Source organism: Adiantum capillus-veneris, chromosome 1 (genome assembly GCF_014529385.1).
Source record: "Adiantum capillus-veneris isolate H3 chromosome 1, ASM1452938v2, whole genome shotgun sequence".
Taxonomy (NCBI): domain Eukaryota; kingdom Viridiplantae; phylum Streptophyta; class Polypodiopsida; order Polypodiales; family Pteridaceae; genus Adiantum; species Adiantum capillus-veneris.
Window position 1 is genome coordinate 37,305,733 of NC_140931.1, and position 14,932 is coordinate 37,320,664.

The window sequence follows — 14,932 nt, forward strand, 5'->3', positions numbered from 1 at the left end:
TGCATTTATCAAGTCCTCTCTCTAAAAGGTGAAAGGGGGACACTTGTCCCAAGGCTGCCCTTGTTGCTTGTAATTTGCCTCCTGCTTGTGATTGGCTAGGCCTAGAGGGGTCCAATGAGCTTCAAGCATGAGCTACAAGGGGGTTCGACCAAAGCAAGCTAGGGGGTTGCTTAGGGGATATCCTCTCCCACACACTCTCTCATTGTGCATTGTGCAAAGTGCAAGAGCTCCCTCTCCTTCTCCAAGCAAGTAGAGGTTGAGAGCCTACACCAACACTCTTGGCTATGGAGTGCAAATCCAACAAAGAGCCATGCTTCAATGCTTAAGCTTGGCATCTTCTCCATCTTCCTTACTATGCTATTATGTATGCTAGCAAGAAGAGTTATGATAAGTGAGGAACAAGTTCTTTCTCCTGTGAAATGTTTCTTCTTCCTCTTCCCTACCCTCATTCCCTACTAGCTCTCTCCACCTTCATAGGTGTTTGAGGTATTGGGACTGAGTCTTGGGATAGTTAAATCTTTCCACAAAGTTTATGTTATGCTTGTGATGCATGAAGCTTTCCATCTTCATTGCATCACCAAGGTCACAAGAAACACAAAGATTGTATTGTAACAAGTATCTCTTAATGTGAGAAATCATAATACAAATGCCTATTGGAGGGGGGACCGGCTCCACATAAATCCGGTCATCAACTGTTGTCATGCTCTCTAAATTCTCTCTCTTGCAAAAATGATGTTCTGCCAAGTTAACTAGTTGCTATGTTCATGTTGTTGTCTTCAATTATGTTCACCCCCTATGCTCACAAAGTAATTCCTCAAAAGTACTCTCATTAATTTACGCTATTGTCAAGTTAATAGCCAATTCCATTGCATTGGTATTAGATCATTTGGTTTCTCTTTTCTTGATTAACAAGACAGGTCCTTAAGTAGTCTATAAATGGTTGATGTTGTTAATTATATTAGCGTAAGTGTAATTGGGATCTATTATTGGTTTTGTTGAGCCCACTATGTGGGATATGGTGCACACCTCGGGAGCTTTGGACTTAATAATGGAGTCTTTTTAGACTTGCCTACGGCTTTACCATTATTGAGCCATAAGAAGTACAAAAGGAGCTAGCCCTTGGCAACTCTGCTATGTTAAACCTACTCCACTACTCTCAATAATTAACCACTTTGAGTTGTGGGTGTAGATACTTAAGGGCCGATTTTCAAAGGCTAAGAGGAGTGGAAACTAAGGTTTTGAATTACCAAAGCATACATTAAGTACATACATAAATTTTGTTAACATGGTTGACAATAATCAAGAGAGAAAAATAAACATTGATAGCCTTGATTTTGCACATGAAGGTGCTAATGATGATGTCCCCCATGTTCGTGAATTATCTCGTTTACTAGGTTGCAACAAAAGCTATGGGCAACCCTGATTTGCAAGCCGAAGTTACTCAACAACTTTGTGCTTATGGAATTTCCTTTCCTCTCCAAGAGGAGAGAGAGCTTAGGATGCCTCTTGAAGAGACCCCCAAAAGAAGACTCTCTCCCATACAAGAGGAGGAATCCAAAGAGCAAGAAAGCAATGAAACTTTAAGTTCCTTTGAAGATGTGGCTCCACGAAGATGGAGGTCAAGACGATCACCCACTCCTCCCAAGAGGAAAATATCAACACACAGTCCTTCTCCTCGTCATTCCAAAAGGGAAGAGAGGAAACAAAGGAAGAAAAGGGCTAGAAAGAGGTCACCCTCTTCTCCTTCTTCTTCACCTTCCTCCTCTTCTGACGAAAGCTATGGCTATTCTCCTAGAGAATACAAGAGGGGAGGACATCGTAAATCATACCCTACATGGCGAACTTCACAAAAGCTAAAGAAGTTCAAGGAGGGAGGAAAGACTATCCCTTTTCTCACCTATGATGGCACCTTTGGTGCTATCAACAAAGTTTTGGCCTTCATCCAGCAATTTGATGCGGCCTTTGGAGACAAGGGCTTCACGGAGTCCTCCAAGCTACACCATTTAGCTATGCACTTTCAAAAATCATCTCGTCAATGGTGGGCTAGCCTTTGTGGCAATGGTGAATCCCCAAAGACATGGAAAACCCTACGAGTTTCCATCTTGAAGCAATTCATTGCAAGCGATGCAAAGGAAAAAGTGCTTATGAATGGTGCAGCTTGTCTCTCATGAGTCTATCCACAAGTATGTAAACAAGTTTTAGGATTTACATCTCAAGGCTACTTTCTTTCAAAAGATAAACTTTGCCGAGCAAAGGCAGTAATTTTTTGCGGGATTACCTGAAGAAATGTCCTAATCCATCAACTCCAATGGCTTGGTTCTATTAGCAAAGTAACCCATCACTCCATGGTTGCTTCACGCATCAATTTCCATCAAGGGGATAGACGGAATGTCAAGCCCATGGAAAACAAAGACAAAAATGATGCAAAGGGAAAAAACAATGTTCAAAATTCTTCCCAAGGCAATTTCAACAACAACAACAACAATTGGTCCAAGGAGAAGGGGGTTTACAAAGGCAAAAACAAAATCTCTCATGAAGAGCTTGAAGCTTTTCGCAATGACCATAAGTGTTTCAAGTGTGGGGAGCAAGGACATGGCTATCGTTCTTGCCGCAAGAAGAATGCTCACAATGAGACTCCTAGGGCTTCCACTATCAAAGTCCAAAAGAGGATGCTCATTGCAAAGGATCATCACTTTACTATGCTTGGGGAAAGGTAAGAGAGCATGATGCCTTCATCTTGTTTGACCCTTGCTCTACTCACAACTTCATATCAACGGATTTGGCCACCAAGGTGGGCATTCAAGCTTTTGAGATGAGAGTTATGATAATGGTGGCTGACACAGCTTTCAAGGAACATCAAGCCTCTGTTGCTCCCTTGATTTGGAAGTTGAGGCTTCATGTCCAAATCTATGTCAACAAAGAAGACTTTTTCATCTCTCCTCTCCAACATGAAGATGCTATCCTAGGGGTGCCATGGTTTGATTGCATGGCTGCCAATATGAAGTTCCCTGAAAGGAGAATCTACTTCACCTATAGGTCAAAGAACATGTATATAGATGCTAGTGAGCGTGGTCGCACTATTCCACTTGTAAATCCTCCTGCTTTTGATAAGTCAATGAAGAGCTCAGCTTCCTGCGTACATGATTTTTGTCAAAGTGTCTCTAAAAGATCCTAATGTTTCATCAAATGTAAATGGTAGGAATCAAGTAGAGTTAGACTTGTCTAATTTTCTAAAAGGATTCCAAGGTGTGTTCATCGATGATATGCCTATGGACTTACCTCAAAATCGAGGGGATGATGACCATCACATTGAGCTCCTTCTAGGAAGCTCATTGCCTAACAAGCCTCCTTATCGAGTCTCTCAAGCTCAACAAGAGGAGATCATGAGGCAAGTACAGGAATTGGTAGACAAAAGGATGGTGAGGCCTAGTTCCTCTCCCTTTTGTTCTCCAGTCCTTTTATTGCAAAAGAAAGATGGTACATACCGTGTGTGTGTGGACTATTGAGCACTAAACCATATCACTATCAAAAACCAATTTTCTATGCCTCAGGTAGAAGATCTATTTGATAAGCTACAAAACTCTACCTACTTCAGTAGGATTGACCTTAAAAGTGGCTATCATCAAATAAGGATAGTGGATGAAGATATCCTAAAGACCGCATTTCACACAACGTTTGGTCTTTATGTCACTGGAGTGTTCTTTGATGATATCATCATCTACTCCAAGTCTTTGGAGGAACATAAGCAGCATCTCCAAGTGATTTTTCAAGCATTGAGGGAGAACAAGCTTTTTCTAACCAAAAGAAAAGCAAATTTTTCCTTCAAGAGATTCAATACCTAGGTCATATTATCTCTCAAGATGGTATCCGTATGAATCCATTGAAGTTAGAGGTAATAAAAGCATGGCCTAATCCAAGGAATCTACATGAGCTAAGAAGCTTTATTGCAGGTATGTGTGCATACTACCCGCTTCATAGCAAAATTCTCTCAAATAGCAAGACCACTACATGACTTAACTAAGAAGAACGTAAGTATGTATGGACTACTAAGGAGAAAAATGCTTTTGATAATCTCAAGGAGAAGCTTACTTCCCAACTAGTCCTCATGCTTTCGGATCTCTCAAATCCATTTGAGGTCCAATGTGATGCTTGTGGTGATTGCCTTGGAGTAGTTTTGCTTCAAGAAGGGCATGCCATAGCATATGAGAGCCGAAGGCTCAATACGGATGAACAAGTCTTGGGCATTTATGAGAAAGAGCTTTTAGCTATTATACATGCCCTAGACACATGGAAGCACTACCTAATGTGGACTCCATTTATTCTACAAACCGACCACCAAAGTCTCAAGTATTTCATGACGCAGACCAAGCTTTCCGACAAACAAATGAGGTGGAAAAATTTTCTTTCACAATTTAATTTCCATATTGCTCACATTGCTGGTAAGCACAATCAAGTGGCCGATGCACTTTCATGACGATCAAAAGTTAATGCGGTGTCTATAGCTGCTCACAATTATCTATCCTCTATGATAGATGAGTATGCTATTGACCTTGACTTTAGAGACATAATGTCAGCCCTTGCTTTGGGGAAGAAAGAGGAACCATTCACTTTGCAGGATGGTTATCTTCTTTATGGCAATAGGCTATGTGTTACCCATTCCCTTCGTGAGAAAGTCATGTATGAATCCCATGCTCCTCCCTATGTGGGGCATCGAGGTATTCAACCTACTCTTCGAGGAGTAGAGACGTATTTCTATTGGCCTACCATGAAAGTGGACATACAAGAGTATGTTTCAAAATGCGTAGTATGCCAAAAGACCAAATATGATAGAGGCAAGCAACCTGGATTACTCCAGCCATTGCCTATCCCATTTCACCATGGGAGAGTATATCCATGGATTTCATCTTTGGATTTCCCAAGTCTATCCATGGGAATACGGGAATATGGACAATAGTCGACAGGTTTAGCAAGCAAACACACTTTATTCCTGTCAAAAAGACTCTTAAGGCACACCAAATGGAAACTCTCTTCATATCTCAGATTTTCAAACACCATGGATTACCAACATCCATCATATCAGATAGAGATCCTAGAATGACCAATAATTTTTGAAAAGTTCTCTTTGAAAATCTAGGAACAAGATTGAATTTCTCTTCGGCCTGTCATCCACAAATGGATGGCCAAAGTGAGATAGCCAATCTTACAATACTCGATCTACTCAAGACTTATGTTACCGAAGTAGATCAACGCTCACAATGGGAAAAGTACTTACCTCTTGCCTACAATAATATTGTACATACTTCTACGGGAAAAGCACCTTTTGAGATCATTGAGGGAAGACCTAAAAGTCCCTTGCTACTCAAAGTACATGGGAAGATCTTCGCAGCCGATGAGTATAGCCGTGACCTACAAGAATCTTTTCAAAAGATTAAGGAGGCTATATCCATATCTCAACAAAGGAAAAAAGCTATTGCTGACAAGCACAGAAGGGTGTTAACATTCAAAGAAAATGATAGGGTCTTGCTTAAGTTTCCTAAGGCTTGTTTAAGGCAAACCACGGGCAAAAAACCTACAAACCATCAAAAGTATTATGCTAAGCTAGCAAAAAGATACTATGGTCCTTTCCAAATCTTGAAGCCCGTCAATGAGATGGCTTACCAACTCAAGTTGCCCAACCATTGGCTCATACACAATGCCTTTGATGTGAGCCTACTTAAGCCCTACAAAGGAGAGCCACCAAGTGAACTAATTATCGAAGACCCTCCCAAAGTTGAAGACCAAGAAGAGGTGCTACAACCCAAAGCTATCCTTCGGCATGAAGACATGGTACTACGACATGGTAAGATTATCCGACGGCATCTTATTAAGTTCAAAAGTTGTCCATTTTAAAGATGCTAGATGGATGCAAGGGATACAGCTTAAGGATAGTATGAACCTTGTCAATGCTTACAATGCTACATTAGAGTAAGAAAATGTAAAAATTTCTTTTAAATGACCCATGTTTTTGTCTTATAAGGCTATTTCTCTTTTTAATTGTGCACAAATTCAAATAGTATGCATGCTTAGAATCATGTTTGTGATCACGGCGTCTCTCAAAAACCAAGTAGAATTTGTCACTCTACTTTGGGAGCATGAAATGGACTAAAGAGCAGACATGCTTGCGGCAACTATGTCTCTCAAGCACCAAATGGATTAGTCATCCGTCTTGGAAAAATGTCGTAGGGTAAACAGGGATCCTATACCCGCTAAGTAAGATTGACTAATGAATAAGGTTCTATCTCTTCTACCTCATAGTCGAGGAAGACTATGATTTCAAGAGAGAAGTAATGTCATAAAATCTAATATCTAACCAACCCAAATGATTTTCTTATATTAAACTAATCATTCAATGTGGGAGAATAAACGGGAACAAGGGTTAAGATATAGACATGTGCTTATAGATCTATCTCAACACGGGGCCAATGGAAAAGGGGCCCAAATGAGAGATGGTCTATCAAAGGGCAAGGCTAACAAATGGAGCCATGCTTCAATGCTTAAGCTTGCCATCTTCTCCATTTTCATTACTATGCTATTATGTATGCTAGCAAGAAGAGTTATGATAAGTGAGGAACTAATTCTTTCTCCTATGAAATGTTTCTTCTTCCTCTTCCCTACCCTCATTCCCTGCTAGCACTCTCCACCTTCAAAGGTGTTTGAGGTCTTGGGACTGAGGCTTGGGATAATTAAAGCCTTCCACAAAGTTTATGTTATGCTTGTGATGCATGAAGCTTTCCATCTTCATTGCACCACCTAGGTCACAAGGAACACTAAGATTGTATTGTAACAAGTCTCTTTTAATGGGAGAAATCACAATACAAATGCTTATTGGAGGGGGGACCAGCTCCACATAAATCCGGTCCTCAACTGTTGTCATGTTCTCTAAATTCTCTCTCTTGCAAAAGTATTGTTCATGCCAAGTTAACTAATTGCTATGTTTATGTTTTTATCTTCAATTATGTTCACCTGCTATGCTCACAAAGTAATTTCTCAAAAGTACTCTCATCAATTTTCGCTACTCTCAAGTTAATAGGCCATTCCATTACATTGGTACTAAGAAATTAAGCTCACTCGGCCTCTCTTTAATTTTCACGCTGTATCGATCCATACCATCTTGATAGATTTGAGCACCTTGCTCATTCTCAAATCGATATTGCAAGTGCAAAAGTTTTTGGGTTGGTGCCGGATGAGATGGTCCTCCTCCCATTTTGGTCTCTCCTTTAAACTCACAGTTTTTGTTCCCTCAGCCATATAGTGATATGATCTCTCCGAAGAAGTGTCAGAAGGACTCTCTTCTGAGATTGGCTCTAAGGCGGGTATGATCCCTTGGTTGACAGTACCCTCGGTGGAAATATGGCTTGCTTGGTCTCTAATGCTTGGATTTCTACTTTAATAAAGTTTGACTAGCCGCAAACTCATCAAGAAAATGAAGCTTGCAAAACCCTGACATGTTACTTTTTATGATGCATCCCTCGAGACAACTTCATGCAACTCGGTTCCGATGAACTGGTTCAAAATTCACTCGGTGGCTATGGGTGAAAGCATGTTAACGTGTCACACTTTTTCATGTCCTAAACAATGCTAACTAGCACAATTTTGACATATGCTAACTAGTATAATAACATGAGCTACATCTCCAAGATCTATGACGTATGATATATCGATAGAAAGCTCTTGAAACAATGAATCCAAATGTACAGCCTTCGATAAATTTTGATATTTTTTGTAAAAACATTACCGGGCGTCCAACTTTTTTAAAATATGCTGACTTGAACACACTAACGAACACAAAAAACACAACACGTTAACATGCTTTCACCCCTATAACCTTACAACCTCTAGGTTAATCCAAATCTACAGAAATCAAAATTTTGTTGAACTTTTAACACAATTCCTATTTCTGCTTGCACTTTGCACAATACAATTCCAAATTGAATTTTGAAAAGACCACTGTGCTTACCAAGACTAGGACTAGCTCTAGTATTAATCTGAGAATTTTCTATGTCAAAGGGTCATGGATCGCAATCCCTGTACCCGAAGACAAAATTTCTTGAATTTTGATAAACAGGGTTCCCACAATATCTTGACGATTGCTAGGTGACTTTTAGATGATTTGATGACCTTTAGCTCCCCCACAAGTCACTTGATCAGTCTATTTTGTGGACTTTGGTCTTGATTGTTTCTGGCTAGTTTTGAGCCTTCTTTGAGTGTTTTTTGCTATCCTCGTGTTGAAAAAAAATGTTTATTTTTGTCACTACTACAAATCTATGAAGTTATAGTCCCAAAATCTAGCAGGGGGTCATGGATCGCGATCTATGTTCCTCCAAAACATGGTTAGATGATTACTTGAAGTATGTGGGATTCACCTATCCACTTATTTTTGGATTTGAATATCTTTTGCCTTGACAAAGGGCAAGTTTTGTGTTTGCTTGCGATTTTGGACTTAAAGCTTGTTTTTGGGTGTTTTGGTCATATTTTTGTGGCTTTTTGCCATGAAAGTCTTCACAGCAGTTGTTCCAAATGGTATCAGCTTCTCACTAGTCAAATCTAAGTGTTAGATGCCTCAGGGGGTCAGGGATCGCAATTCATGTTCTACTCCATCTGGACATGAAAGTTTGTCAGTTGTATATCCAGACCATGTACAAGTCAAATTTTCACTTCTTTTTTAATTTGGATACCAAAAAGTCAAAAATCCCCAATTTTAGTCTATTCCCAAGGTTCTTTGTGTTTTTGCCCAATTTCTTGGATTTGGTTAAGATTTTGTGTCAATGTTTTCCACCAAAAGTCTATAGCTGGAGCTTTGGAATCATATGGACTAAGTGGTATCAGTTCCTTCCAAAAATGTTACATGGAGTCATGGTGGATCACGATCCATGTTCCTGCACTAATCTGCATGGAACTTTCTAGATTCACTCTCTGTGGTTTGGTTATGTCTTTTTTGCACTTATTTTTGAGTTTTGATCAGCTTTGGAGTTGTGACCATCAAATTTTTAGTGTTTCACAGTTTATGGTCATTTCGGCCAAAATATGGTTTTCGACAGTTTTTGCCCTGATCTTTCAGCCCAAATTTGATGGTGATAGTTTCTACTTACCCTACTCCTAAGTACTAATTTTAAACATAAAAGAAAAACAAACAAAACATTACAATTTGAAGTTGAAATGGAAAATGGTACAACACTCTGAAAGTAAACATTTGGAGAATAAAATGCTTTTGGCTATCTCACTCAGAACCCTCTTACCTCTTGAGAATAGATCTAGTGAGTCCTTGAATCCTAGACTCTACCAAGCACTAAACCCGTATTTCGTTGCCTAATTGGTAAAGTATAAATGTATTGGAAATCAAAATCAAAGTTTTTAAGTAAAAGCTACAACTCGCTCACTAAACATTTAAGGATCACTATCCCCGACAATGGTGCCAATGTTAGCGGGTCGCCACGACGGACATATATAGAATACCTTTCTGGCACTAACACAATGTCAATAATCAAGGAAGCAACTCGGATGGGGAACAGAGACTCTTTGAGGGTGTCAACCTTGAGAAGTGAACCAATGGAATAACTCTATCTCTACACATGAAAATCTCCCGCTCCCATTGCTATATACGTTCAATGCGGGTCATGCAACGAACGTATATAGAATAGCTTTCTAGAACTAACACAATGTCAATAATCAGTGAAGCAACTCGGATCAGGCAAAAAGACTCTTCGAGGGTGTCAACCTCAAAAAGTGAACCTACAAAATAACTCTATCTCTAACACATGCAATCTCTCACTCTCAGTTCTAACAATTTACCTATGTCCTACGTCACTGCACTCAGTCATCAACCCGTTTTGGCACTCGAACAGATTCCAAATGCTATAAAACTTTAGGAGGAGGTCAAGGACACTTAAGGGAACTAACCTACCAAGTTTGGCCGCATTTCAAGGAGGTACCAAAATCACAATCCATCATAAGTCAAGTTTCAAAAACTGCAACAGAATACATCAGAAGGGTTGCCCTAGGGCTTAGGAACACTCTCCTATAGTCAAAATGCCAAAAAACACTCATTATCGTAATGAAATCATCAAATTTAGTCTATTCACACGTATTCAAAAATCATAGCAGAATTGACAATGAGCATACTTGAATGAAAGAGCATCAAACAAGGAACACATTGCAAGTTTCAGAATTAAAATGTCATTACCAGAGCTCAAGATATGATGATTACTAGTTGTAGGAAAGAAGCCACTCTCAGTGGTATATTTTAAACTCTTGAAAATTTGATAATGCTAATAATATTTTCCCACTTTGCAACTTAGGCTTTATACCTAAGGCTCTTTTGGCCAATGGCCGACATTACAAAAGGACTTAGACTCATTACAGACTTTATAACTCAGTGTCATCTTGTCCATCTTCAATCAGAGATGATCAAAATAATTACAAGGCTTTTGAAAAAAGAATGGTAATACATCAAAATTTTAGGCTCATGGAAGAAGGGGTTGACTTGAAGGGCGCTCCTCTGGCTTGATTGCTAAAATAGGGATTTTTTGAGTAGTCCTTAGGAAAGTGTCATCCTTCTTTGCTACATTCTATGCATTGTGCAATAAACCGGAGGTGGCACTAGTCCCTCTCAGTCTTGTGGTGGACACTCATTCTTATATTGGCTAGGTGCTCCACATTTGTGACATCCCCCACCTCTTTGTTGAGGTGGCGGAGCTCTCATCATAGATGGTATCGCACCCTGGTTTGCAATAAAGTAAATTGGAGGTTTTTTGGTTGTGTGTAATATAATGGCTCCTTTATAGGAACGTTATGTGGTTTGTACCAACCTTTCTCTATTGCTATTGAAGAACTAGCTTCCTCATAGGGAGTTACACGTACAAGTGCATGTTATTTCCTGTTTTCTTTTGGTTGCATAATATTGACTGGAGGAGCATTGCCACCCGCTAGTAATGGAGGTTATTGCCCCAATATTGGTCAATCTCTATCCAATTCCCCTTGTGGATCTATGATCTTGTGTTGGGTTTGGTGAATATCTGTAGAAATGTTTTCCTTGTTGTCTCATTGGCACTCATACATTGGTTGATACTAGCATTCGTGTCTCATGGTCGGTCAATTTTCCCTCTATGACAAACCATTTATTTTTTGGGGGAGCAATAGGTTGTGCTAGTGTTAGGACAAGGAGTTTTCCTTGCCTTGGTGTTTTCATGGGAATTTTTTTTTGTCACTATGCCAAAGTTTGTGTAACCATTTTTAGGCCTTCCTCCAAGGTTGAACTACTAATTGGAGAGGTGGTTCTAACCGGTCCAATTTTTGTGGACAGAGCCACTACAATTGGCTCACTCTTAGTGTTTGATCCCTCCTCTTCTTTCTTGGAGTAGATCTTGCAATTGCATAAGACTGATTCATGCCTAAAAGGCTACCTCTTACAAGCAACCAAGGCAAGACTTCGTCACTATTTTTATGAGGTTGATGTACATCAAGTCTTGTCGCAATGCATGGTGACAAGGAACACTTTGTAGAAGTTTTTAAAATGGATGACTTAGAAAAGTCAATTACAAGCTGTTTGAAAGAAATAAGCTAGATTTGACATGGATCTATGGGCATGTCAAAGGGCAAGGAGAGGAATGGGTCTTTCAGAGGGGTCTCAAAACACTTGAAAGGGAAAGGTAGGTGGGAAGAGCTATTGTGTAAGCCATGAGAGGAAGGGAAACTCAATAGAGGGAAGCCAAATGATAGCTCAATAAACTAAGGGAGGTTCTAGGGGTAAGGGGAGTTCATTCAACTTGGTGAGAGGGTTTCAAGGTAGTCATAGAGAGCATTGGGGAAGGCATTGTAGTAGGTGGGCTTCTCAATCTAGCCATGAATATCTCTTGCCCTACTAATCTTATTCTTTTTTACCTCGCGATTTGTAAAGAACTTGGATTCATCTCTGATGTTACCCTTTTCAAGGTCCTAGGTCGTAAATCTTGTTGCCACCTCAAGGATAAGGTCCATTTTTGGGTCCTTTGTGACCTCCCAATCACCATATATGGCTGCTTGGATCCGTGTAAACACAATTTCTTAACATATGTTTTAAGAGATTCTACATGCTATTAGTGAGGAGAGAATTAATGGTGAGTACATAGACTAAGAGATTTTGGGATGGCATTTACATTTGTGGTGCACCTCGTTGCTTGAGATCACCTCTCAAAAGGAAGGACTTAGAGGTGCATGAGAAGGAGAATAAGTTGAATCATGATGAAGGGTAGTGATTGGCCAACTTGGTAGATGCTTTCATAGTGATAAGATGAGAAGCCACAAAACACAGATGCTCTCTCAGCACCAAGGAAGAGTGAGGGAAAGAGTAGGATATGGAAGTTTTATGAGAGGTATTTTAAAGTAGAGTGTAATCCAAGCTATGAAGAGGCAATTGTGAGTGAGTGTCTAAACATATCCCTTAGGCCTTATCGGGTTTTGGTTCCCCACACTGAGGAGCATTAATGGCTTTGTTATGCACTCAAGAAAGCCTTCATGCATCTTTTGTATGGTGTTCACAAACAAATTTGGATATGGCGAGTATAGGTTTTATTGGTTCTTTTGGAGAGGATGTCCATGCATTGTTGCATCTCATAAAGTGGAAATTCGAGCAACTAAAGATCTTTGAGGATGAGGTTTGTGTTGATTATGCGTGGTAGGGTCCTCTTGGTGATGCAGTGTATCTCTATTCCATGTGGTCAAAAGAGGAACAATGGAGGTGGATCATTAGGAAAAGTTTGGACTCAAAAATGGCCTTGTAAGAATTGTTGATGTGGCATAGCTTTCAAAAAGTGGGGGATCGGTAATTTTTTTGCAAATAAGATCCAAACTTGTCGGAGGTTGGATATTTAGAATCTACTCTTCAAATGCTATCTATTGATATATAGCATGCACGTATCGGACATTGCCTTCATGTAGATCTAGAAAAAGGTGATTTTAGATTACCGTAACGGTAATCTAAAACGTGGCTGATTGAAAAAAAATGGCATAAATTTCATTGAAGTCATCCAAACTTTTCAGACCTTGGCTCTTTAGAATCCATTTTTCAAGAACTTTCCAATGATAGGTGATATCATGGGGTTCTAAGCAATATTTAGAGGGGTCTACCGGGTTGCTTTCTTGACATAGCATTTTATCTACTAGAGTGGATAGAGATTATTGAGAGTGGTGGAATACTTACAAAGTCTTGGAACAAGATTCAAATGCAAATTTGGGAGTACTTAGAAACCTCATCATCTCAAGTTTGTTCACCTTAGCTTGAATGTGATCAAGGAATGCAAGACATTGATAGGGTTGTAGTGGTTTTTGATGGTTATGATAGTGACATCAGCTTTGAGAGTGAAGATGAAAAGGAGAAACTTGATGATAGTGGCGAGGATGTGTGTTTTCATGATGCTAATGTGGATTATGATGTCACTCATAGAGGTCTTGCATGGGATCTTGATGAATTTATTAGGTAGGAAATTAATAATTTTGAGCATGAGGATGACAAGGCCATCAAGGGTTCCAAAATTGTATCAAGAAGGAGGTAAGATCAAAGGATAGTTTTATGCATGTGCAAAGTGTTAGAGATGATGTATTGTATGATGAGATATTGGAGCAAAGTGCTAGAGCCATGGTTGTCGGCTTGGTCATGGAGAGGGATCTAGAAAGATTGGGGTCTCTGTGAGAATGCAGAAGCTCTATATGGGAAGCATAAACAGATTGTGGAAAAATTTATGGATGGGCATTGCTAGTAGCATGCCAAAAACAAGAAATAGTGAGACAAGGAGGTAATTTGGAGCTGAAAAAGAAGTGCAGAAGGTCAATTAGCAATACCAAAGGACAAAAAAGATGGTGAGGGTCTCTCCTTAAATGTAGTGACCTATGCTTGTGTATTGAAAGCATGTAGCAATAGTGGAGCCAAGGGGAAGGGTTTTTAAACTTAGGGTGTTATTGGTTGAAAGCATGCTTTGGTGGTACAAAAACACCTATCCTTGACACCACTTTGCCTTGGTGGTTCATGTGTAATTGGAATTGAGTTGAGAAAGACCCTCTTTTATTTCAAAGGCATTTCAAAAGTGAAACCAAACCAAAATCATTCTAGAGACATGGGGGATGGGGCCAAAACAGAATGGCGAAGTGGTTTTGCAGTGAGACACCCACTCTCTCTCTCTCTCTCTCTCTCTCTCTCTCTCTCTCTCTCTCTCTCTCTCTCTCTCTCTCTCTCTCTCTCTCTCTCTCTCTCTCTCTCTCTCACACACACACACACACACACACACACACACACACACACACACACAATGTTTCCACCTAGCCTTGCATCAAGGAAGCTCCATAGGCACAACATACAAAACTAGAATGATCGTCGAGCCATCATCTAGTTTTCTAGTGTGCAAGCAGTGATCCTCTTCACTCCTTTTATACCCTTGAGACCTCATACATGCATCAAATTTATGATACCGCTACCTTGAACCCTGCTTTAAGCCATAAAGTGCCTTTTTGAGCTTACATGCTAGCTCCTCACGAGATGCGTTCTCCTGAACAAACCCTTTAGGCTGCTGCATGTAAACATCCTCATCGAGATCCCCGTGAAGAAATGTTGTCTTCGCATCCATTTGGACAAGTTCCATGTCCTCAATCGCTACAAGACCAAGTACGGTTCTAAGCATTGTCATCTTGATCAAAGGCGAGAAGATTTCAGCAAAATCGACTCCCTTTTGCTATTTGAACCCTTTGACTTCAAGTCTAGCCTTGTACTTTGGATTTGGATCACCTGAGGTAAATTTCTTCTTGTAAATCCATTTGCAAGGTAAAGCTTTCGCATCATTTGGTAGTTCTACCAAGTCCCAAGTGTCATTAGCCAGAATCGAGTTATACTTAGATTCCATAGCCTGCTCCCACTTCACCACATCATCCG